This window comes from Balaenoptera acutorostrata, chromosome 14 (assembly GCF_949987535.1).
Source record: "Balaenoptera acutorostrata chromosome 14, mBalAcu1.1, whole genome shotgun sequence".
Lineage (NCBI taxonomy): Eukaryota > Metazoa > Chordata > Mammalia > Artiodactyla > Balaenopteridae > Balaenoptera > Balaenoptera acutorostrata.
Genome location: NC_080077.1, coordinates 59,527,737 through 59,555,222, shown reverse-complemented (window position 1 = coordinate 59,555,222; position 27,486 = coordinate 59,527,737). Strand labels below are relative to the sequence as shown.

The 27,486-nt window shown below is 35.6% G+C and overlaps 1 protein-coding gene across 2 annotated transcripts in view; it reads right to left on the bottom strand.

Moving 5' to 3' along the window:
• ASCC3 (activating signal cointegrator 1 complex subunit 3) overlaps nucleotides 1-27,486 on the bottom strand; it is a 344,670-nt gene that overhangs the window by 31,332 nt on the left and 285,852 nt on the right. The gene's annotated exons all lie outside the window — the stretch shown is intronic.

The following is a 27,486-nucleotide window of genomic DNA, read 5'->3' as shown; positions in this document are numbered from 1 at the left end:
CCTAAAAGTGGAAATGAATGTTATGATATGGTAAGCACAGAGTACTGAAGGGATATTCAGTTTCGGCACTTAGTTATTTTTGAAGGTCAGGGAAAGTGTCTCGGAAAAAGAGATATTTAAGTGAGGATCTATAGAATGAGTGGAAGAAATAAGGCAGGGCTGGGAGAATGGGGGATGAGGATAGGGTTGGTGAGATAAGAAAAGGGTGAAGACCGGGATCATTAACTTAAGACTTACTGTAGTAAATTAGATTAAAATAAAATTGTTCAAAATTGGGGGTTTCCGGTTCCACATGCAAGGAGCTTAGAAGCCACCACTCCATCCTAACAAGTAAAAAGCTGAACAGGTTGAAAAAACCAACAACTCGTCTTGAATCCATGAGAAGGCAGAACACAGGGCAAACCGCTGCCTCCAAGATTGGAAACGCAGGCAAATGCAGGTAGTCATGGTTAAGAGTGATGAGCAGAGGCTCACAAGCAGAAAATGCCTCGGGAATCAGTGTCGAGGTAAGAAAACCTGACCTGTAACTGATGAATTGTGGGAGGTTCAGTGCAGACAACTCCGAGAGCTAAAAACTCCAGGGGGACCCAGTCATAGGGGGCCCCCACCATACTGTGAGATTTACCTTTAGGAGCTCGACCAGACTCCCACAGTAAATATCAGAGAAAAATCACCTTGGGCTTCTAGCAAGGGGAGGGGAAAAGAACCATCCTGAAATACGCTAGAGCACTGTCCTTCTTAACAAGGCCTGCTCTCAGGAGAAACTAGTTAACTGGAGCCTAACCCTGCTGGGATATATTACGAGAACCTAACTGACCTGGAGAATGGAAGTACCCACTGTAACCAGCTCAAGCTCTGCGTGTGGGAGAAGGGAAATACCCCACTCCAGCTCACTCTAGCCATCCTGTCTCACCTAAGGGGTGAGGGTAGAAATGGCTGTGAAGTTCACAGCGCAGAGGCACAGACTCACTGAAGACTTGGGACCTAATCATTGGACCAGATAATATTTCCCCTACACCGCCATGCCCCACCTCACCACATTACTAAAAGCCTATTTACAGCAGTTCTTTTTACCCAGTACATTATGTCCAGCTATCAAGAAAATTACAAGGTATACCAAAAGGCTAAAAACACAATTTGAAGAAATAGAGCTATCATCAGAACCAGACATGGCAGGGATGTTAGAATTATCAGATCAGGAATTTAAAACTATGATTTATATGCTAACGGCTCTGACAGATAAAATAGACAGCATGTAAGAACAGATGAACAATGGAAGCAGACAGATGGAAATCTTAAAAAAGAATCAAAAGGAAATGGTGAAGACAAAAACACTAACAGAAATGAAGAATGCCTTTGGTGAGCTTATCGGTAGACTGGACATGGTTGAGGAAAGAATTTCTGAGCTAGAGGATATATCAATGAAATCTCTGAAAACTGAAAAGCAAAGAGAACAAAGACTGAAAAAAACACAAGAGAATATCCAAGGACTGTGGGACAATGACAAAAGATGTAACATATGTATGATGGGAATACCAGAAGGAGTAGAGAGAAAGTAAGAGAAGAAATATTTGAAACAATAATGATTGAGAATTCCCCTCCTCTCCAATTAACGTCAGACACCAAACCACAGATCCAGGAAGCTCAGAGAGCACTGAACAGAATAAACAGCAAAAAAAAAAAAAAAAAAAAAAGTTACACCTAAGCATATTATCTTCAAACTACTAAAAATCAAAGAAGAATCCCTGAAAGAACCCAGAGGGGAAAAAAAAAAAACACCTTACCTGTACAGGAACAAAGGTAAGTATTCCTTCTGAATTACTCTCTTCAGAAACCATGCAAGCAAAAGGAGAGTGGCGTGAAATGTTTAAAGTGTTGAGGAAAAAACCCCACCAACCTAGAATTCTATATCCTGTGAAATTATCCTTCAAAAGTGAAAGAGAAATACAACTTTCTCAGACAAATAAAAATTGAGTTAATTTGTTGCCAGCAGACCAGTAGACCTGCCTTGCAAGAAATATAAGAAGTTCTTTGGAGAGAAGGAAAATAATATAGGTCAGAAATTTGGATCTATATAAAGAAAGGAAGAACCCTGAAGAAAGAATAAGTGAAGGTAAAATAAAAACTTTTATTTTTTTTAATTGTTAATTGATCTAACAGACAACACTTTGTTCAAAATAATATTTTTGAACAATTATGTATGCTTATGTATATGTTATATGCTTATGTATATGACTTGTCTTATATATAAGTGATATGAATGACAGCAATGATAAAAGAGATGGAAGGAAGGAATTATGATTATTTTATTATTATAAGATTCCTTACCCATTAGATAGTATAGTATTATTTGAAAGTGGAATTTGATTACTTGTAAATGTACATTGTAAATTCTAGGGCAACCACTAAGAAAAGCAAAAAAAGAAGTATAGCTGATATGCTAAGAAAGGAGAAAATGGAATCATAAACAGCTCAATTAAGACCACAAAAGACAGAGAAAGTAGAAGACAAAAACAGGAACACAGAACAAGGGCAACAAATAGGAAACAGTAAGAAATATCCACCGTATGAGGGAGACAGACATTATTCAGTCACATAAATAAATGTGAATTTGATATGGTGACAAATTCTATGAAGAAGAAATACATAAAAGCATGAGAGTTTAGCAAAGAAATCTGACCAAGTTAGGAAGGTCATAAAAATTTCCTGAAGGAAAAGGCAGATATGCTATGGTACAGAGGATGAGCAGCTGGTAACTAGATGAACAGAGACGTGAAGAGTGTTTTAGGAACGGTGTGTAGTATATGCAAAGGCCCTATAATGGGAGGGAAAATGGTAAGTCCAAGAGACTGAAAAATGTTGTCTAAAAACAATTTCAACTGATGTAACATCTGAAAAAATATCCTAAGTGAATATTTGGAACATTCTGTTTAACTGAACTGAATAAATAAACAAAATTTTATAATATTCAGTTAAACATATTTAATAGGAATATTAAAACAATCATTACATTTTCTCTCATTCATGAATTGTCTCGTCTTTGTTTTGCAATAGTCAAAAATATCACAGCACTTTACACTATTTTGAACACTGTCTTTACCACTTTGTGCTGTTTTATGTAAGAAGTATATGCTGACACATTAGCAGTTAATAATGTTTTGCCCCTATGTGTCATTTTGGTTTTCTTTCCATATGCCATTTATGTTCTTTCCTGCTCTCTCTGAAGTCATCTGCTAAAGAGGGACCAGTTATATATGGCAGTGCTATTATTTTTGATTTCAGGTGAATTTCAGGACTGAAGCATTGTCACCCGACAACTAACACAGCTCAACCTAATATCTGGGCTCCATCCAAAACCCCATCAACACCTGTCCATCCTAGCCTTGCCAAATGGCTTAAGAAAAATGTAACAGCAGATAAGGAAAAAGATGGTTCAGAAATCTAAAACATGACCTTTTATTTAAAGGAAATTAAAATGATATCACAGAAAACAATTTATATAAATAATTATTCTAAGTGCAGAATAAAATACTGTTATTCAGAGAAGCGCACTGAAGTGAATTGGATGTGTTGGAAAGTTTCCTAAAAGAGATACTGTTTGTTCTAGACTTAGAACAGTTTGTAGAACAGGAGAGAGGGAGAAAGATTCCTTGCATTCCAGGCACAGAAAATAGTACGAGCAGATCCATAAAAACAGATAAGGAGGGGTCTAAGGTTTAAGCCTCGGGGGTGAGGAGAATGATGATGCTATTAATAGAAGAGAGGTTGGGAACACTCAGTGAGCAGGAGCTTTCTGTTAAGCGTGCAAAATACACTTAACGAGAGGACCACAATCCAGATAGTTGGGTGGAGGCGGAGGGAGAAGAAATCAGCTTTAAATCTGTTTCACAGTTTAAAATTTATTCATATTTAGATTTCTTTCTACTGTTCAAAAATACAACTTCCTCTGATCTTTTTCCAGAAGAAAATCGAATAGTTATTTTAATACTGTAAACTGTATTGGTCCTCCAGGTTTTAGCTATGTAGGAAATAGGTTTAGACTTACAAATTATATGAAAAGTTAAATTAAAATCAAATTATATGGAAAGTAAGAATTTGGCTGAAAGCACTAATTAATAGTGTTATCTAAGTAATCCACTTCCCTCTGTACAATCCTGTTCAAATCTGATTATATACCTTACACACCCCTCTTCCCCACACTGTGTGTGTGTGTGTTTGTGTGTGTGTGTGTGTGTGTGTGTGTTTGAGTGAGAGAGAGAGAGAGAGAGAGAGAGAGAGAGAGAGAGAGAGAGAGAGAGATTGATTAGATATTGATTGACTGATTGGGAGGCAAGAATATAAACTAGGTATTTCCCAGTCTTAGTTCCCAAATACCTCTGAAAGTGTGAACATTCTTCTGTGACGTATGATTCTAGTATCCAAAGATGCACGTTTTTTCATAAAGTATGACTTATGACTTCTAAATGCAAGCCAACTACTTCATTTGGTGCTAAACTAAAGAAACAATGATCTGCTCCAACACTAGAGGGAAAACTAGTAGTGTTGAACTCACTGAGAACCAGTGTATTTGAACAAGACTGACTACTCAAAATTACGCTTATTCTACTTTTGGGGTTATTTTCAGGTAAATTTTATCATTAGCGATTTTTATTGTATTTGCTTGCTTTAGAATCTAAAATCCATCTAAGATGTGACTCCACTGTTCTCCAAACCATGCCAATTCTGCTTGAATTACCCCTGATTTATTGCTTTTATCCCCTGCTTCACCAGGATTGTGAATCTGCTCACTGCCAGCAGTATCAGTATCAGATGAGTCTGCTAAGAGCTGAGTACATTTTAGGTCAGAAAAATGCTCTGCAGTAGAGAGATCCTTCTAGGTTGATTAGGGGAGCAATCAGATCTTTAATGTAGATTACCCAAAGTCAGTGATCTTAGTGAAAAGCTTAATTTAGTGATGCCTTTTCTTGGTGCCTAAAAGCAATCAAAGGGTTCCTTTATTAATTAAGCTAAGGGTTCCTTAATTTCTTGGCAAAATCTATACACTTTAATAATAATAATGAAAAGCATTTTAATAACCACAATGGACAAGGTCTTGGTGTGCTGAGTCACTTGTTTACCAAATATTTATTCAGCATATACTACTGCTGGGTACAGTGATGCACAAAAACAAACGATCGATCCCCTACTCTCATGAAGCCTTACAGTCAAGTGGGGGAGCCAGATCTCAATCAAAATTGACCATGAATAAATGTAAACAAGTGGATAAGTATAAGGAAGGAGGAGTACAAATAATAACAGTGGGTCAGGGAAGGTATCTTTGGGGAGGTTTCAACTGAGTTGAAAGACAGTAAAACGTATTTTTTTTACCTAAAAAAGGGAAAAGTGATAGGATAAGGTTTAAACTTGAGGTGGAAAAGAGGGACACGGAATCTTATTATAGGAAAACACTCTTTAGAATGCTTACGTAGATTTTATTATTTAATATATTCTCCTGAGAAGTAATGTCTTTTTCGTTATTAAATTTGACCCAGGCAATGTTTTTGAGATCTTCAAAGAGTTGACATTAGATTTATGTTTATAAAATATCAAATCAATAATAGTTTCTGTCGTTAAAAATTATCCATAATTAAATGAGGTCTCATCAAAAGCTATTACTTCCTTTGAGGATCCCTCCTTTTCTGTTTCCAGTGTTTGAATTAAAGGGGAATCCAAAGAATGTAGTAAGTAATTCATCCCCTTAGAGACGTTACAGATCACGAGGGTGGTATGCATGGTGTGAGGTGGTAGAGAGAACACTGGGTCTGGGAACTGATACAACAGGTTGGTTTGCAGCTCTGCCATTTACAAGCTATGTGATCTTCTGAGACTAACTGAACTTCCCTAAGTCCCAAATTCCTTGTCTTAAATTGGGATTTGGTGTGAGGATTCAATGTGATAGTGTTTATGAAACACTTGAAAGCTGTAAGACTTGGTATAATGTCAGGCATTATTACTATAATAATCATCCCCACATCTGATCACATTCAGAATGTTAACTGAGGCTTAAGATTCAATTACTTGAGTTTTGTTCTACAGTTTTCAGTTGTAAACCTTTGTTTACAATTATGTAAAAATACTTCCCTATCTAAAATGACATTTCATTAACTCACTTGTAAAAATATCATGATTCTTAAATATTATTCAAAGAAACAAGATTACTATTACTTTTTACCAATGCTTTACTAGTAGTGGCACATACATTTTATCCAAATAATCATACAATTTTTATGTAACTGTGTTACAGAAAATATTCGTTCTTTGAAAGACAATATTCTCAATACAAGAGAAAGCCAAATTAAAGATAAAATATTGAGAAATTATATCCTCTTGAACTATAGGTTTGATACTGCAGGCTTTAGTTTCCAATCTCCAATTAGGTTTCTTTTAAATTCATATTAATTAAATGTTCACAAAAGCACATCAGTGTGTGATGAGAAAAGATGCTCTTCTCAGTGTTCTTCAGTGACCTAACTCAAAATAGTATGAAGAGACAGGGACGAGGAAGAATCATTTATATTAGACACTTGCTCCAACTTTTCTGAAGACAAAGTATTATGTACAGTTATAGTACCCTGAAACCCTACAGTGTTTTCTAATTAAAATTTAAGTGCTGTGAACCACAAGAATGAAACAGAAAATATTGATTTTTAGATCAATTAGAATACATGAAAATATTATCAGCATTTTCAATTTAATTTTTCGTGGTTTGATTACGGACTCGGGAAGCAATTTAAAATGAAGACTCACTGAAGACACTTCAGTGCTATTTAACCCTCAACTACTCCGCCAGACCCTCCTGTGAAAACCATGATCATTTATTCCTGGGATTCCAGTTCACAATTTTTCTAAGCTCTTTCGAATGTGGTGTGTTTGCTTCACTACTTTACTTAGCTCTTACCTCCTTCAAGGTATTTTATTCTGGGTGTTTCAGAATACTTGCAATGGAGATTTTTTACTTAGATTGATTAGGAAAGCCGCAAACCCAGGATCAGCGGAGAGAGCTAGTAAAATAATAAAATCCCTGCTTAAAAACAAACAAGCAAACAAAAACCCTTTCTAGCTACTTCTTCCTCAGTAGGACACTCGATTTACCTCCAAATTACTCCTCTCATTTTAAACAACTTGTCTAGTTAATTTCCTGTGTGTGATCACTGAGACTATAAGTGAGGTTCATTTTCTTATCTACATCATGTAGGTAATTAAAGGAAATTGAAAGTGGGCAGTGAAGCTTTTATGCAACTGGGATTGAAGCTGAATGGAGGGCAGCGAGGTCAGTGGAGTCCATTATATTTTTATGTGAGAGGCTGGTTTGTCTACCCTGTCCTTGTTTATTTAGTGTTGGCTGGACAGGCTACTAACTGCAAATCTATGTCTCTGATTTGCTCAGCTGTCCTTGAATAAAGACATTTTCCCTGCAAATGCTGAATGACAGTGATTGACAACCTATGATAAACTCTGCTTGCAACCCCTGCTACTGTCTTCAGATTGCAAAAGAGAAATCAGAATAAAGAAACATCTTTCATAATCACATCAAATGGGTCCTGCTGTTCACTCAATAGTTTTCCTTTTGTTTCCCTTTTCATCACAAACCTCAATCTGTTCTACAAATGCCATAAACTCAGCTACTCCACATAAAGTAAAAAATTAAAAAAACCCCGCAAACATATGTATGTATGCCACTACATTTTGCTTGTATATTCACACTGATTTTAGTTTACTGAGGATACACACCCTTACGTAATGGTTTGTTCACACCACTGTATCACTAACTTATTTGCTTGTTCTCTGAAGGACAATCTGGCAAATCTACACTGCTGAGGTATGTCTTTTAGTGATTAGCTGGCACTTGGGTTTAGTGAGGACTCTCGTAGCATTATTCAATATGTAACTCTTACATGTCCTTGTGGCCCTTAAATCCACTGATTGTACAGCTTACTTTTCAGATTCGTTAATAAGAAGCTTATCAAATACTTAAAATCTACTTTGCTTTTTCTCTTTAGTGAGCGTGTGTAAACAAGTGAATTCTGTTTGACTGTGTATGTGTGTGTGTTTATTCTAGGTGCAGTAACTATATGAGTCTGCTTTACCTAAGCAAATTACTGAGGTAAGAAACAGCCAGAATGGATTCATGTGTGGTTTCGTGTAAGCATTACATAACAGTAAACTAGTACTTTTATGTCGCTGGACTCAGCACTGCCTACGCTGAACTCACTAAGTAGCTGGTAAGAGGGCACTTGAACAGTGGGGATGGTAACCTGATCAAGTGAGGGACTAAAGAAGCTTTATGCTATAACTTAATCTCTGTCATGGGAAAAGCAAAACTTATAAAGTTAATGAGTTCTAGACTTTAAGTAGCACTTGATTAATTTGTAACATTCTGAGGCGTTAAAACAAACCAAAATTATTTTCTCACATTCCAGTGCTGTCTTTTGGCCACTGAAGCTGTAGAAAAAGCATTTCAGTAAATTTCCCTGATAGGAACCCTGTTTAATTTCTGTGCCTCTCTGAAGTATTAAATTAATTGTATATTATATATTTTATAATAATATTTGAAAAATAATCTGGCATTTACCAAGCCAGGTCCAGATATATTAAGGGATAAAAAAATATGCCTCATATTTTTATCTTTATTATTTCAGATTACCTTTTATTCAATCATTAATCTATGAAAAAACTGACATAACTTGTTTTTAAAATCAAATCTATGTATATAATTAGTATGGTTTCTAGCACTTATGATTCTTACTTTTATTCAAATTATCTATTCAAAGTAAATAAATCATATGAATAAAGTATATCTCTAAAATAAAAGACTGCTATAAACTAGACTTACATGGAACTTACAATAACCTCAAAATGCAGTGAAAGGTATACTAGGAATGAACTTAATAAGATTACAAGTTAAAAAAAAAAAGTAAAAAAAGAGCCCTTGGTTATAAAACATTTATTGGAAAATGATAAAACTAAGATCTAGTTAAGCAATAAAATATTTGTCCAATATGCATACAATTTGCTTCACTAAAATGAAATATCAAAATAATTTTATTATATGCAGATGGCAAACATGAAAACACTGACAGATGTAATTATAATTACTCATAGATCTATGTGTGTTTCCTGTCAGGGCTTATATGAGAATATGTGTCTGATTTGTATCAATGTCTTAAACTTATGGACATATGTTTGGCCTTCAACCAGTTAGGGCAAGCACAGAATCATTTGCCAAAAATAAATATGCACAAGAAATAATACCTTACTCTTTCCAGTGTAAGAATGACCACCTGGTTGACAGCTGGATTTTAAGGGATCTTACAATAGTGAGTACCAGCAGGTCTGTTGTGGTTAAAATAATTTCAGTGGTAAGAATTCCATCAGAAACTTCTATTTCCCAGGATTTATAGCTAAGTCCTTAAAAAATTGTTCTTTGATGAAACTTAAAAAAAAATTCCTCAGTTTTCAAGGATATAATAAAAATGCCTTACAGCTTAACAATGTTTAGATATTTTCCTCTTAAGGCTATCAGGTTTGAATCCTAAAAGGCAATAACTGAGATTAACAGTAATACATAATAATTATGTGTGGTTAAATGTCACACTTTGCAATCTATCTTTAAAAGCTAAACAAAGTTTTGTTTTTTTTGTAACCACCTTGCTTGTCTTTAAAACTTCATATTTTTATTAGGGTGACTTTCTTTATAATTTGCATTTCTATAGGCTATGAGATAATATCAAATAAAAAACAAGCAAAAAACTAAAAGATAAAAACCAAAGTGGAAACATTAAAACACTTCTAATCTACTTATTATCCACTGAGTATCTTTCTTCCAGGAGTTAAGATATACATATACAAAAAGTAAAATAAATCTAAAAGTGAAATATCAAAATAGGCCAATATACAAGAAATATCACAAGATAATACAGGAGTGATTGATGAATGAATGAAACAGACACTGGTGTCATGAATTTAGAAAAAGTAGCAACCACTGCATCCGAATAAGGGAATATTTTAAGAGGGAGCTGAGCCAAGATGCATGGATGAATGTTAGATACATTGTCCAGGTGGGAATCATAGGCAAAGGTGTGAAGTTGAGCATATATATATAGCATGTTTAAAGGTGAGAGAAGGTTCAGGTAAAAAAGGATGGTTGTGGAGAGCCTTGATACCCAGGTTAAGGAAGTAATGCTGTATTATATGCATAATTTTAGATTTTTGAGGGGAGAAATGATGCAAATGATGTTTTTTTCTTTTTTTAAAAATAAATTTATTTATTTTATTTTTGGCTGCGTTGAGTCTTCGTTGCTGCGCACGGGCTTTCTCTAGTTGCAGCAAGCAGGGCTACTCTTTGTTGTGGTATGCGGGCTTCTCATTGCGGTGGCTTCTCTTGTTGCAGCGCCTGGGCTCTAGGCGTGCGAGCTTCAGTAGTTGTGGCACGTGGGCTCAGTAGTTGTGGCTCATGGGCTCTAGGGTGCAGGCTCAGTAGTTGTGGTGCACGGGCTTAGTTGCTCCATGGCATGTGGGATCTTCCCAGACCAGGGCTCGAACCCGTGTCCCCTGCATTGGCAGGCAGATTCTCAACCACTGCGCCACCAGGGAAGCCCACAAATGACGTTTTAAAACATCATTGTAAATTGGCAGGGATGAGTTGGGTGGATTAGAGAGAGAGAGAAACTAAAGTAGGAAGATCATTTAGGAGACTGGTTAGCACAATTGTTTAGAAATGGGGTGATGGGAACCCAGACAGGAGCTGAATAGTGAACGTTCTTTAAAAAAGGGAGAAACAAAAAAATTATGAAGGAACTGTCTTGGTAACTGGTTTAATACGTGGAATTGGGGAGGAGAAAAGTAGGAGTCATGGATTACTTGAAGGAATTCATCTTGGGGGTATGAAAGAATGCAAATACAACTGACAGACAAAACAAGGAGAGGAATTCTGGGAATAATGAAGAGCAAGATTGAGACGTTCTGGTTTGGGTCACAGAGGGACAATGAAATGGGAATGTCCACTGAACAAGCAGAAGTTGGAACTGGAGTTCATAAGAGAGGTCGAGACTGGTGACTATGCTATGAGATTCACCCGTTTAAAGGTAACACTTAAAACTGTAATTGTGGTGTGGCCTGAGAAAGTGAATACATGGGAAAGCAAAAAAAAAAAAAAAAAAAAATTGAGAACAACTAGAGTTAGACACAGGAAGAGGAGCCAATGTCAAATCGTAAGAAAAAGAACTGGATAAGATGTGAAACTGCATTTTTAAGGATGAAGAGAGTATCAAGAAGTAACTCATGTCAAATGCTATAAAAAGATCAAAGAGGATTAGCACTACGAAAAGACAATAGCACTGAATAATTACGAGGGCACTGGGGCCTTTGAAAAATTTGAATAATAGCAATCCATATTATAGGAAGCTATGAATAAATGGATTGAAAAGAAATGGAAAGTTGAAATTTCATTTTTTATTTTGCACCGAATGGGAGAAAGAAAATAAGATGGTAATTCAAGGAGGATGTTAAAACCAAATAAAGAGGTTTCTTCTTCTCCCCAGACTAAGGGTGACCTATACATGTTTAGAAGTACACCTTGTTAAGTTAAAAAAGTTGTTTTAAAGTTTATAAGAAACAACATCAAGAGACCTACTGAGAAAATTATACAACAAAAAAGTTATGAGGGGGAGAACCAGTGGAGTACTAGAGCCAGCTTGTGAGAATCAACTGTTATCTATTTTAAGAATATACCACATTTTGTTTATTCATAGTTTGTGTTGTTCCCACTTTTTGGCTACTATGAATAATGCTCCTATGAACATTTGTGTACAAGTTTTTGTCTGAACACGTTTTAATCCCTTTGGGTATATACCTAGGAGTGAAACTGATACACCATATGGTAATTCTGCTCAACGTTTTGAGGAACAGCCAAACTCTTTTCCAAAGTGGCCGCACCATTTTACATTCCCACCAGCAATGTATGAGAGTTCCAGTTTCTCCATATCCTCGCCAACATTTGTTATTGTCTGTCTCTTTGATTATAACCATCCTAGTGAGTATGAAGTGGTATCTCATTGTGGTTTTAATTTGCATTTTTCTAATAATTACTGATACTAAGCATCTTTGTATGTGCTTTTTAGCCATTTGTGTATCTGCTTTGGAGAAATGTCTACTCAGATCCTTTTTAATTGAGCCATTTATCTTTTTATTATTGAAATTTAAAAGTTGTTTATATATTCTGGATGCAAGTCTTTTATCAGCTATATGATTGGCAAATACTTTCTTCCATTTGGTGAAAGTGAAATACTTTCCACTTCCTTGTTGGTAACACTTGCAGCACAGGAACTTTTTTGATGAAGTCCAATTTATCCACTTTTTTTCTTTTGTTACTTGCACTTTTGGTGTTTTATCTAAAAAGCCATTACGTAACCGAAGGTGAGGAAAATTTACACCTATGTTTTCTTCTAAGAGTATTATAGTTTTAGCTACTATATTTAGGTCTATGATCAATCTAGAGTTAGTTTTTGTGTATGGTGTGAGGGAGGGATCCAATTTTATTCTTTTGTATGTATATATCTAGTTATCTCAGTAGCATTTGCTGAAAAGACCATTCTTTCTCCATTTTATTGACTTGGCACCCTAGTAGAAAATCAACTGACCATAACTGTAACAGTTTATTTCTGGACTCTCGATTCTATCTCATTGATCTATATGACTACGCTTTTGCCATACTATTTTGATCAGACTAGCTTTGTAGTAAGTTTTCAATCAAGAAGTGTGAGTCTTCCAACTTTGCTCTTCTTTTTCAAGATTGTTTGGCTATTTGCCTTTCATTTCCATGTGAACTATAGTATCAGCTTCTCAATTTCTGAAAAAAGCTGGGATTTTGATAGGAATTGTGTTGAACCTGTAGATGAATATGAAGAGTATTGCCATCTTAACAACATTAAGTCTTCTGATTCATGAACATGGGATACCTCTTCATTTATTTAGATCTTTAATTACTTTCAACAGTGTTTTATAGTTTTCAGTGTACAGGACTTACACTTCCTTGGTTAAATTTAATCCTAAATATTTTACTTTTTGATGCTGTTATAAATGAAATTGTTTTCTTGATTTTACTTCATATTGTTCATTTCTAGCATAGAGCAATATAATTGATTTCTGTATATTGATCTTGTATCCTAAAATCTTGCTAAACATTTTTATTAACTCTATTAGTATTTTGGTGAATTCCTTAAGGCTTTTCTATATACAAGATCATGTCTTCTGGAATTGGAAATAGTTTTACTTCTTCTTTTCCAATTTGGATGCCTTTAATATCTTTTTCTTCTCTCATTGCCCTAGCTAAAGTCTCCAATACAATGTTAAATAAAATGGTGAGAATGGACATCTTCATCTTGTTCCTGATCTTAGGAAGAAAGCATCTAGTTTTTCATCATTCAGCATGATGTTAGCTGAGGATTTTTTGTTGATGCCCTTTGTCAGGTTGAGGAAGTTCAATTCTATTCCTTTTTGTTGAGTGTTTTCATCGTGAAAGGGTGTTAGATTTTGTCAAATGTTTTTTTCTCTGTCTATTGACATGATCATGTGGTTTTTTCCCCTTTCTATTAAAATGTGAATTACATTAATTGCCTTTTGGATGTTAAAACAATCTTGTATTCCTGGAATAGATCCCATTTGGTCATGGTGTATAATCTTTTTACTCAGCTGCTGGATTTGGTTTGCTAGTATTTTGTTGAGGATTTTTTATCTATAGTCACAAGGGACATTAGTCTGAAGTCTTCTTGTGATATCCTTGTCTGGTTTTGGTGTCAGGGTAACACTGGCTTCCTAAAATGAGTTGGGAGGTGTACTCTCATATCTTTGAAAGAATTTATATAGAATTGATATTAACTCTTACAATGTTTGGTGGAATTCATCAATAAAGTCATCTGAGCTTGGACTTTTCTTAGTGGGAAGTTTTGAAGTTACTAATTCAATCTCTTTCTTGTTATAGGTCAAATTTAGATGTTCTATTTCTTCTTGAGTAAATTTTGGAAGCTTGTGTCTTTTTAGGAATTTGTCCATTTCATCTACATTATACAAATTTTTGGCATATAGTTGTTTATAGTATTCCCTTATAATCCTTTTTACTTTTGTGAAGTCACTAGTAATGACCTCTGTTTCATTACTGGTTATAGTGACTTGAATGTTCTATTTTTCTTGATGAGTTTAGGTAGAGATTTGTCATTTTTGTTGGTCTTTTAAAAGAACAAACTTTTGGTTTTATTGACTTTCTCTACTGATTTTATATTCTCTATTACATTTATTTCAATGCTAATCTTTATTCTATGCTTCCTTTAGCTTGTTCTTCCTTTTCCAGCTCCTTAAATTAGGTTAGGTTATTGATTTCAGATATTCTTTAATACAGGCATTTTCAAGTATAAATTTCCAAAGTCATGTTCTTTCTATTATGTAGGGGTTTTTGTCATCTGAGTATTCATTATTTAAGTCTGCTACAAAGTTGTGCAAGCAAGCAAGAGTCATAACTATTCTTTTTTTTTTTTTTTGGTCACACCACATGGCATGCAGGATCTTAGTTCTCTGACCAGGGATCGAACCTGTGCACCCTGTAGTGCAAGTGTGGATTCTTAACCACTGGACTGCTAGGGAAGTCCCCAACTATTCTTAAATATTTCAACCAATTAAAAATTAGTCATTTTAGCATTCTTCCTGATTGAACATTATCATTTATCCCTAGCCATCAGTCAACAATTTTGTCAGTCTCTGTCTAAAATCAATTCAACAATACAATGCAAAACAAATTAAAAAAATGACTGCAAAGTAAAACTAAACATCTTGGTAAAGATGCATTATTTCATTAAGTCAATGAAAGTGATGCTAGAGAAACTGTCTGAATAACATGCAATCCATTGGCAAATGAGAATCAGGAAGAGTTAGGCTGATTAACAACTGAAGAAGAAAAATACATATGAATGATGATACCATAAGTGCTCAAAAGCAAATGATTTCAATATCAAAGTACTGAGATAGGTAATTGGGAAAATTGATGATGTCTTTAAGTGTATTTTTGGAAAAAATTGTTTTCTTTAAGATTGTATATTAGGAGACTTCCCTGGCGGTCCAGTGGTTAAGACTTCACGTTCCAGTTCAGGGGGTGAGGGTTTGATCCCTGGTCGGGGAGCTAAGATCCCACATGACTCGCGGCCAAAAATCCAAAATATAAAACAGAAGAAATATTGTAACCAATTCAGTAAAGACTTAAAAAAAAGGTTCACATCAAAAACTTAAAAAAAAAAATATTGTATGCTAAAAGTTAAACCCAAAGTAAAAAGCATTATACCCTGATATATAATTATGTTAGAAAAATTGTGTCTTTCGAAAATTGTGTCATTTTGAAAGTGTGCCTCAAAAAATCACCACAAACAAAATAAATTTGATTCAGCCTTTAAGAGTTAGCAAAGATATGTTAGTTGAGATATAAGTTCAAATTCTGTTGAATATAAAAGAAAATGAACTTTTCTCCACAGCTTTTAGTTTCATTTTTTAAGATAAAATTTGTTTTCTTCAATTAAATGGTCTTCCTTCTCCCCACTTACTATAAAATATTAGGCTTTCTTTTAAGTAGATTAAATTTTAGTGGCTTTTTCTACAGACTAGTATCCTCAGTTTTCTAGTACTGCCTCTTCTTTGACTCTTTCCATCTTAGTACAATGGTGTAACAAGGCTCCCAATTAATTAGATTTTGAATGTCGTATAAATTCTGTGCTTTAATAAAAATACGATTATGTACAAATCTCCCAGTTCACAATCAAGTGAGTAATTCTATATATTTGTATAAAAATGTTACGCTAAATCTCTGTTTCAATGGCCTGAAAGTCTTAACACAGTTTACCAAGAGGGAGAACATGACACCACTGGTAAAAATCTGAATTTCAAGCTACAACGGGGTATGTAGATCTGCATATTTGAACATATGGTGAATATATTAAATGCATCATAGAATTCTATCTAGACAGTATTATCATTATTAATACAAATATAAAATTTAATTTTTATAAATGGTTGCTCCTCAGGATAGTTTACCAATATCAAGAAACTAAAAGCTACAAAGAACACATGTAACAGTAATAGTAAAACTTGTGAAATAGGTCAGTGCACAAATACAGCCTTGTAAGTTTCAAAAAAAAAAAATTTTTTTCTTCCTAGATGTCTAATCAACAAACTCATTGATGATGTCCAGAGTTTGGAAGAAGAGACACCTGTACCATAGCACCTAGAGTGATAGAAAGTCAGCCATACTGACTGGATGGCTCCTACTGGTACTGGAGAAACAGCTTAGGGTATTTCTCCAAATGTATTAGATTTTATTGTTTTTTATTCACTAAGTAGAAAGTTCCTTTTCTAAAATCTATTTAAATAGTCTAAGGGAACTTCGGATTTATTTGAAATGCAAAAATCTAGATTCTCAGAGGATACTTACTGAAATGGTAGCTTGCATACATTAGTGTATATATGAACTATTCCATCAAGAAGCAAAGTCTGCATTGATTAGGAAGAAAAATGTAGATATCCCTAAAATTTCCAAAAAATTTTGATAAGTATTCCAATTTTCTGCTTGGATTCAAAAATGTACTGCTTACAATTAAGGACTGATTCAACAAACAATTTCTATTCTCTCTTGAAACAATGTTCCTTATGGAGAGAGTCAAATGACGCTACAGAATTAATCACATGATTCGCAAGGCCTGTCTGAAAAGGACAAATGAAGAAACTAAAAATTTGTGGGATTTTGAGTTTCTTGTTTAGGCTAGGTATAGTATTTAAATTATTATATTTTCTTCTGAGTGGGACAGGTAGCTGACAACAAGAGCTGGCTTATTTGGTACAGGTTGGGGGAACAATTACTTAAATTTATTAGCAGTCATTACTACTTCAAAAATTATTAACAAATGGCTCTGGGCTTCATCCTAACTCCTCAGTTAGTTCTCTAGTCCCTCTGAGACTTGCTTAACTCTCATTCCATGTTATGTCCTCTGGCTATTTCTTCATGACTGGAAAGCCTTCCTGACCCGCACAAATCCTGCATTTTGTAGGACCCTCTTCCATGAAGTACTGGTTTTTGCATTCTACTTAGTGTTTTTTAAAATGTATATCTCCTCTTGGACTACAAAATGGTCTTGGTAAAACAAGATTGGGACTCATTATTAACAAAAATCCAAAAGTTAACCAAAAGAAAGGTGTGTAAGGTGTGACTAGAGTCACAGGAGGGACTGATTTTAAATAAATATCCCAGAACATAGGTATGTCATGCTACGCAAAATAAATATCCTGACAGGGTATAAATTCCTTTCAATAAGGCTTTTGTCACTCAAAACATTTTGAAACTTCTTTTTTGGCACTGCAGGCAGAATGACTTTAGGAACTACACATTATCTTGTAGTCACAACCAATTTTACAACCAAAAATTATACTCTCTGACTTCATCAATCAAATTTAGTCTTCTGACTAGGCTTCCAATAACTGCCTGTCATTTTCTCAAAACAAAAGCAAGCATCCAAACAAAAAAGTACCGTTATGAATGTCTACTTGTACCCAATATAATCAACAGAACGTGCCATGGGCCTGGAAGAAGTACATATTTTTTTTGTAATAAATGTAGTAAATATCTTTTATAGATAAATAATCTTAAGAAGACAATAGCTACTGGATGTATAAGTTCTGTTTTTAAAAAAGTCACCTAACTTTATTTTGTAGCCTATATTAATTGCTCAAAACTATGAACATACTGATGGATCATATAATAAGATACAGGGAACAGGTGTCACATAGAAATCATACATAGAGAGAATAAAAATAAAACCATTAAAAAATAGATGGGATATACATTAAAAAAACCAAAAAAACAAAAAACCAATCCTGCCAATCAGATAGCTAGTGTCATAACTTTCTGGTAATATACTTAAGTGGGTACTTTAGGCATCTAACTTTGAGTCTGTTTAGGCAGAAAGATTTTGCTTTTGTTCACGTTTGTAAAAATTAAATATTTTGTTATTAACTCATGAAAGTAATTACTTCCTCATATTTAGAGTTCCAATATTTTGGCTCCAGGGCAAACTTCTAAGAAGTTATATTTAAAGACAACAAAGAAAAACAGAGATTTTCAGTACCAGATGTCTGGGAAGATCCCATTTGGATTTGAGCTACTTAAATTTGCAATCATGTATTTATACATCTAACAGAGCTTCTGTTTCTCCCAGAATCAGAAAATTAACTAGCTTTGTAGCATCTTCCTTGATCTGCCACCCGTGCCCTGAGGATTAGAGACTCCACCTGAGCTTGTTTTACAAGCATAACAGAAAAAATTAATCTCTGCTGGCAGCGCTCCCACTGGGATACTGATGAATAATGATATCCCTCTTTTGCTGCCCTCTCAGTCCACTAGAAAAGCCACTCTAACCCGGCAACGTGGAAACTGCTGAAACCATTCCAGCTGTGGATTAGCAGGCAGTCAAGCATCCATCTGCTCTGTGTGAATCAAAAGAAAGCAAACATGCATTCTTATGGCTAAAGTCATATTCAAATCCCATAACATCCTGTAGGAATATCTGTATTTATAGCTACCTACCTACCTACCTACTCGATCACAGGCAATCACATACTGTAAGCTAAATTAACCCAATTCCTCAATTTAGTTTGCATTTCCTTGGTGCTTGAAATGTTGGAAAATAGAGTACAGGTTCAGAGTTTAGAAAGTATAGGTCTTAAGTTCGGTATTCATATGGGGCTGATTAACTCAAAATTAAACTTTTAGAGTGCAATATGAGAATACATTAGGCATATACACTTTTCCAGATTCTCAGATGTAGCAACCAACTACTTGTTTCAAAAAGAAAAATAAGGCTGTAAAATCAGTTTCTGACAAAGTGTTACACAGAGAAACCTTTGATTTCACTTGGCTTTATTGTACTGACACACTGATGTAGTGGGTACCTGTGGACATTTGCCTGCTCTAAAACTGAAAGAACCATTGCTTTTGGTCTGTAAATAGCAAAATTCAGTTTATCAGGACTCTGTCAGCTCTTTATTTAATGAGGCCTCTAGCATTTTAATATACCCATAATGTAATGATAATTGATGTTTATAATGATAGCTTCAAGACTCTGCAAGATCTTTATGGGTCTTCTGAATGATCAAAGAAAAATTTTTTCAGCACAGTTCTAAGAGTATTCTATAGCATTAAAGTTCTTTGAATTCTGAAATCCATATAAGACATATATTCAGAAATTTTATTAACAAAAATATTTTAAATAATTATTATAGCTTATTTCCATTCTATAATAAAAAAAGAAAAGAAAAAAGCCCATGCTGCTTTTAAGCTAGTCTGGTATTACCCACATGACTTTGGTGTGGGTCCCAAGTGACAATTAATTCACCTTTCCTTTTTCTCTGGTTTTACTTGCAATTCACTGGTTATTTCGATGTCTTACTGATTCTTTCCTTTCCCACTTCTCTTCCTCCTTCACTGACAAAAAAAGTAAAAGTAGTTCAACGTTACAACCCTTTCTGTGCTCTCAGCCTAGCTGAGCAATACATTGCCAGCTCAGTCACCGGTTCTGCAAGACAGTTTATTTGTTCATTTGTCAGTAGAAGATGACACCTGTCTCGCATTTGTCTTACAAATTTGCTGACACTGTTTAATAAATTACAGAAAATACCTACAGAGATGGAATGGAGGACCTATGTTTTAGTAAGCTGAAGCGAGTGTATATAGAAGAATTCTCTGCTGCCAGTGGAGATCTTTAAAATCCTTAAAACAGATTATAGTGCTTCTGCCAGACTGTATTATCCTTCTGAACTACATACAAAATAATGACTAGAACATAAGAATGTGTAGAATTTATACATCTGAGGAGAATGACATTTGTAAATCCTTCTTACCTTCCAGATTTTTTTGTTTCGTGTTTTTTTTTGTTTTTAAAGCAAGGTAAGTTCTAACTTTCTGACATAATCAAACCTCTGAGACATGCTTAAATTCTATTGGATTGTCAGCTGGAAAACATTGTAAAATAAGTGAAGTTCTTTTTTAGGAGAACGTAAAAATTAAATGCAGATGGTGTGAATAATACTACTGTAATAAAGACCATCTCGATGTATTTTATTTGGTAGTAACAACACGAATTTTTAGAATACATGTACACATGAGACTGGGGCACATCCATTTCTTTGGGTTGAGAAATCAAAAGATATTCAGCTTTTAATGTATCTCTGGAGAGGAAATTCCTTTCGGTTTCTGCCATATGTATACGGCTCGGCATAAGAGTATTCATTTTAGTCCTTCTCACAGTGGGAAGACTATGGTTTGCTAAGAATTATTAATCACTATTTAGATCTTTTTCTTGAACGAGCTTTTCGAAACTATTCAGTTAATTAGTAAGTTATCCTCTATTGTCTAACAAGGCAAGCTTTATAAATATCTCAATAGTAGAATTCACATACAGGGCTATATGAAAACATATCAAAACAAAAACCACTTTCCCCACTGATTCACTTTCAAAAACTTAAGTTTAAGTGATTATAAATTATTCTTAAAGAGATATTGGTCTTGTAAGAAAAGTTTTCCAGTGTTTTTTTTTTCTATTATAAGTAATGCTGTGATGAACATCTGTGTACATATATCTTGACTTGTTTCCTCAGGACAGATTCCTAGAAATGGAATTACAATGCCATGGAGCAGAAAATTTTTAAAGCTTTCTTTCTTTTTTTTTTTAAACTTTGATAGATATTGTCGAATTTCTTTCTAGAAAGTTTGGGTCAACAAAGACTCTATTTAGCCGCGTCTGGGAATGTTGCAACTCACAGCACACGCACCATCAATGGATATTATCCTTTTTGAATTTCCAACAATTTAACAGGCTAAAATGATTGCTATTTTTTTGTTTCAGTTAATATTTCCTTGATTACTGAGAAGTCTGAGGGTTTATTTTTTATGTTTGTTAAAAATGAATTTGTTTTTCTGTAAGTTGTTATTCAATGCCTTCTTTTCATTTTATCATTGGAGTCATAGTGGTTGTTTTTTCAATTTTTTGATTTAAAAAATTAAAATATATTACCCTTTTGATATAATTAAAAATAATAATGACAAATATTAATGCTTTAAAAATTTTATATATAGAGACATGCATATATTTTATATTTTTATGTAGGCAAATTCATTCATTTCCTTTTATAATTTCTTCAATTCCTTTATGCTTTTTGTTTCTTCCCCTCTCCCTTGAAATTTAAACATTCTTCTTGGCTTTGATCCTTAATCTGACCGAATTTTATTCTGGTATATGCTATGAAATTAGACTCTAACGAATATTTTTCCAAAATGTTATAGAATTTACCCAACAATATCCATTGAATAAACTACCCCTTAACCAATGATTTTATGATGTTTTCCTTTTATTTGGTTAGTGCTTCACAGAGATTAAGTTAGATAGGTCTTGACCAATGTGTGAAAACAATCCTGGCTGAGGTGGGAAAGGAGGCATTCCTGGCCTATGAAGCAGAAGGAGCTCCACAGAGATGCAAAAGGGGAAGAGCAGTGGAAGAGGGAGGCTGCTTTTACTCTAGCCTATCCTGGAGCTGGCTCTGAACAGTCTCATATGGCATGCCAAGGAATCAGAATTTATGTTATGAGGTGTTTTTCAATAGAAGAGGATAATGATATTTGTCCTATGTTGGTATGATTTATATAAATTATAATAAATCAACTACTAGAAGTTTTTATCAACGTTAAAATATTACTATTAATAAAAACTAGTAAGAACAGAGATGAATGATTATCATATGGTAATGTATTGAGGCTTTACACACATTCTTTTATTTAATCTTCCCCTTTATTTTATAGAGGAGCATGGAGCTTGGAGAGATTAAGTGACTAACCCAAGGTCACATAGCTAGAAAATGACAGAGTCAGGTCTGTGTGACTCTAAAGCCCATGTTCTTAATAACTAGACCTTCAGCATACTCTAGATATGCTGGTACAACTTACACTTTTGAAATAGTTAATATCAAACTATAATTACTTCTTAGACATAGGCCTTTTCCCTCCTTGAAGGCAGGGACCGTATCTTAATTATCTTTGTCCTCTTGCACCTAACACAGTAGGTGCTAAATAAGTACTTGCTGGCCTGTTGAAGATGTGTGTTTAAGAATGTCTGTAGGATAGTGATATAGGTATAGAACAGATGATAAGCTTCCAAATAAGAGAAAATGACAGACAAGCAAGACAAAGTGTAACTCGTAAGGGATGCAAAGAAGAAACTTAAGTAGAGGAAGGAAGCGATTAGAGAAGTGCGGGAAAAAAAGGTACGGTCATTTACTTACCCGTTAAAAATTAAAGTGAAGCAATGCATTATTTGTGTATCAAAAATGCTAATTTTTGAAAAGCTATATTTAGCAAGTACCTAGATTTTAAATATGGCCCCCTCCCCCAAGCTTCATATTAAGCAATGTAATGTTTACCTAATTGTTCAGGAAGAGAAACTATTATACCACAGCCCAACTTAGAGCTGGCATTACTAATGAACTATATTAAATTGACCAACGCTTTAACTGCAATTGAATGAAGAGAATTTTTCCAGATGAATATATGCCTAATAAAATGGCCAATTTGATTTGCCTGATTTTTCTGTCAGGCAGGTTCCAATGGCTTCCTGGCTGTTTTACAGCTTTCTACTTAGTCCCAAAAGAAAGAACATTTTTCTTACTAATATAGCTTCCTCATAGATTTCAAGTCCAAGTTCCTAATTCAAAGAAGTGCTAATCTATTTGCAAAGCATCTTAGTGAAGGAGTAATCACCCAGCCATAATCACTATCACAAATCATAATTACTTTATGATTTCTTCTAATTACTAAGTGGTTTTTAACAACTATAAATAGATGAGCACTCTTAGGAGCACAGACATTGGGCTGGAAGTCAGGGTAATGTCTCATTAAAGAGTTGTAGTGCTTTTTTATTTGGAGGTAGGATAATGTGGCAGTGGGGAATCATTACTTTAACAGACTTTGTCACTCCCCCGTGGTATGCTAAAACCTAGAACCATGGTCTCCAGTAAAATATTAACCTGGGGAGAAAGGCAGAGGCAATAAGGGAATAAGAGCAGAACAACCTAAGAGAGAAAACTCAGAAAAATGACAGTGTGATCAAGAATACCAAGATCTCTCTGGAGAGATATACCATGTTCTTGGATTGGAAGAATCAATTTTGTGAAAATGAGTATACTACAAAAAGCAATCTAAAGATTCAATGCAATCCCTATCAAATTACCAATGGCATTTTTTTACAGAACTAGAACAAAAAATCTTAAAATTTGTATGGAGACACAAAAGACCCCAAAGAGCTAAAGCGGTCTTGAGGGAAAAGAACGGAGCTGGAGGAATCAGACTCCGTGACTTCAGACTATACTACAAAGCTACAGTAATCAAGACAATATGGTACTGGCACCAAAACAGAAATATACATCAATGGAACAGGATAGAAAGCCCAGAGATAAACCCACACACCTATGGTCAACTAATCTATGACAAAGGAGGCAAGGATACACGATAGAGAAAAGACAGTCCCTTCAATAAATGGTGCTGGGAAAACTGGACAGCTACATGTAAAAGAATGAAATTAGAACACTCCCTAACACCATACACAAAAATAAACTCAAAATGGATTAGAGACCTAAATGTATGACCAGACACTATAAAACTCTTAGAGGAAAACATGGGAAGAACACACTTTGACATAAATCATAGCAAGATCTTTTTTGATCCACCTCCTAGAGTAATGGAAATAAAAACAAAAGTAAACAAATGGGATCTAATGAAACTTAAAAGCTTTTGCAAAGCAAAGGAAACTACAAACAAGACGAAAAGACAACCCTCAGAATGGGAGAAAATATTGGCAAACGAATCAATGGACAAAGGATTAATCTCCAAAATATATAAACAGCTCATGCAGCTCAATATTATAAAAACAAACAACCCAATCCAAAAATGGGCAGAAGACCTAAATAGACATTTCTCCAAAGAAGACATACAGATGGCCAAGAAGCACATGAAGAGCTGCTCAGCATCACTAATTATTAGAGAAATGCAAATCAAAACTACAATGAGGTATCACCTCACACCAGTTAGAATGGGCATCATCAGAAAATCTACAAACAACAAATGCTGGAGAGGGTGTGGAGAAAAGGGAACCCTCTTGCAGTGTTGGTGGGAATGTAAATTGAAACAGCCACTATGGAGAACAGTATGGATGTTCCTTAAAAAACTAAAAATAGAATTACCATATGACCCAGCAATCCCACTACTGGCCATATACCCAGAGAAAACCATAATTCAAAAAGACACATGCACCCCAATGTTTATTGCAGCACTATTTACAACAGCCAGGTCATGGAAGCAACCTAAATGCCCATCGACAGATGAATGGATAAAGAAGATGTGGTACATATATACAATGGAATATTACTCAGCCATAAAAAGGAACGAAATTGGGTCATTTGTAGAGATGTGGATGGATCTAGAGACTGTCATACAGAGTGAAGTAAGTCAGAAAGAGAAAAACAAATGTTGTATATTAATGCATATATGTGGAACCTAGAAAAACAGTACAGATGAACTGGTTTGTAGAGCAGAAACTGAGACACAGATGTAGAGAACAAACGTATGGACACCAAGGGGGGAAACTGGTGGGGTGGGGGTGGTGGTGGGATGAATTGGGAGATTGGGATTGACATGTATACACTAATATGTATAAAATGGGTAACTAATAAGAACCTGCTGTATAAAAAAAAAATTCTAAAATTAAAAAAAAAAAAAAAAGAATACCAAGATCTCTCAAATGAAGTTACCATATGTTCTTTAGGGGGAAAAAAAAAAGCGATACTAAAATAAAACTCACTAAAGGATACATGCTGGGGTGAGGGCAAAGTTTTCTTAGAGATCATAAGGAAACCCAGACTGTACTCTTCTTTATCTCTCCAAATATTAATAATGAAATAAAAGGTTTCTGAGTAAGTCCAATAAGGCCAGCCTTTCTGACAGTGACTAAGTGTTCTGAACCCCTACGAAATGTAAAGCTATTTAGTGTAAGGCAGTTTTGAATGTAAAACAAAAGTAAAACACAAATAATAAACCCAAACTAAAATGTAACACAAAACAAAACATCTATCTAGATCAAGATATGTTCCAATACGTTTCTTATACCTTAGCTGTTCACACTAATCCTGTGATTATAAGTAGAGCAGGTCTGATTGCACATCTTTTAATGAATGGGGAAACTGAGGTTTAGAGAGATGAAATGACTTGCCACTTATACAAAGACTTAAACTGGCCATTGTGAGATTTGAACCCCTGTTTCCTAAATGCAAATACCATATTCATTCCCCCACACTACAGCCACCTCAGTCTATTAATGGCCATCACCCACATTTATAGGTCTTTCTCAACCTCCTCAGTTTCAGCTGATAATCATAAAAAAAATCAAAGCAAAAACAAGCGAATTTCCTCAGTATCTTACCATCTCTTACCAACCTCCTGACACCTATGCCCTAACACTGTCTAGTCTCCTGTTACACTGGATTGTCTCTTCTTCTACCAGAGGCCAATTCTTCCACTTATGTAGTGATTCCTATTTCCCCTTCATTTTCAGAAGGATTTTTTCTCTTTCTTATATCATTTTTTTCCCTTTCTGTAGGATCATTTCTATCAGCATATAAATACGCTATAAAATCTTTAAAAAAAAAAAAAGAAATTGATTTCATATCATCTCCCCTCCCGAGCTCCAAGCAAGAATTAGCTGTATTTGCTGTCTCTGCTTTCTTAAAACTCATTCTCTCGAGTCCTCTCACATAAGGCTTTTATCTCCTGTGACTCGACTGAAATTACTCATTAAAGACATCTAGGAGGGGACCTTCAAGATGGCAGAGGAGTATAAGAAGTGGAGATCACCTTCCTCCCCACAAATACATCAAAAATACATCTACTTGTGGAACAACTCCTACAGAACACCTACTGAACGCTAGCAGAAGACCTCAGGATTTCCAAAAGGCAAGAGACTCCGCACGTACCTGGGTAGGGCAAAAGAAAAAAGAAAAAAGAGAGACAAAAGAATAGGGATGGGACCTGCACCTCTGGGAAGGAGCTGTGAAGGAGGAAAAGTTTCCACACACTAGGAACGCCCTTCACTGGCGGAGATGGTGGGTGGCGAGGGGAAGCTTCAGAGCCACGGAGGAGAGCGCAGCAACAGGGGTGCGGAGAGCAAAGCGGAGAGGTTCCTGCACAGAGGATCGGTGCCGACCAGCACTCACCAGCCCGAGAGGCTTGTCTGCTCACCCGCCGGGGCGGGTCGGGGCTGGGAGCTGAGGCTCGGGCTTCGGAGGTCAGATCCCAGGGAGAGGACTGGGGCTGGCTGTGTGAACACAGCCTGAAGGGGGCTAGTGCGCCACAGCTAGCCAGGAGGGAGTCTGGGAAAAAGTCTGGACCCGCCTAAGAGGCAAGAGACCGTTGTTTCGGGGTGCATGAGGAGAGGGGATTCAGAGCACCGCCTAAACGAGCTCCAGAGATGGGCATGAGCTGTGGCTATCGGCGTGGACACCAGAGACGGGCATGAGATGCTAAGGGTGCTGCTGCAGCCACCAAGAAGCCTGTGTGCAAGCACAGGTCACCACCCACACCTCCCCTCCTGGGAGCCTGTGCAGCCCGCCACTGCCAGGGTCCCGTGATCCAGGGACAACTTCCCTGGGAGAACACACAGCGCGCCTCAGGCTGCTGCAACGTCACGCTGGCCTCTCCCGCCAGAGGCTTGCCCCACATTCCATACCCCTCCCTCCCCCTGGTCTGAGTGAGCCAGAACCCCCTAATCAACTGCTCCTTTAACCCCGTCCTGTCTGAGCAAAGAACAGGCGCCCTCAGGTGACCTACACGCAGAGGCAGGGCCAAATCCAAAGCTGAACAACAGGAGCTGTGCAAACAAAGAAGAGAAAGGAAAATTTCTCCGAGCAGCCTCAGGAGCAGCGGATTAAATCTCCACAGTCAACTTGATGTACCCTGCATCTCTGGAATACCTGAATAGACAACGAATCATCCCAAAACTGAGGTGGTGGACTTTGGGAGCAACTGTAGATTTTGGGTTAGCTTCCTGCATCTAATTTGTTTCTGGTTGTATGTTTATCGTAATTTAGTATTCAGAGTTTATTATCATTGGTAGATTTGTTTATTGATTTGGTTGCTCTCTTTTGTATATACATATATATATATATATATATATATATATATATATGGATGTATATATTGTTCCTTTTTCTCTTTTTGTGAGTGTGTATGTGTATGCTTCTTTGTGTGATTTTGCCTGCATAGGTTTGCTTTTACCATTTGTCCTAGGGTTCTGTCTGTCCGTTTTTTTTTTTCTTTTTTTAGTATAG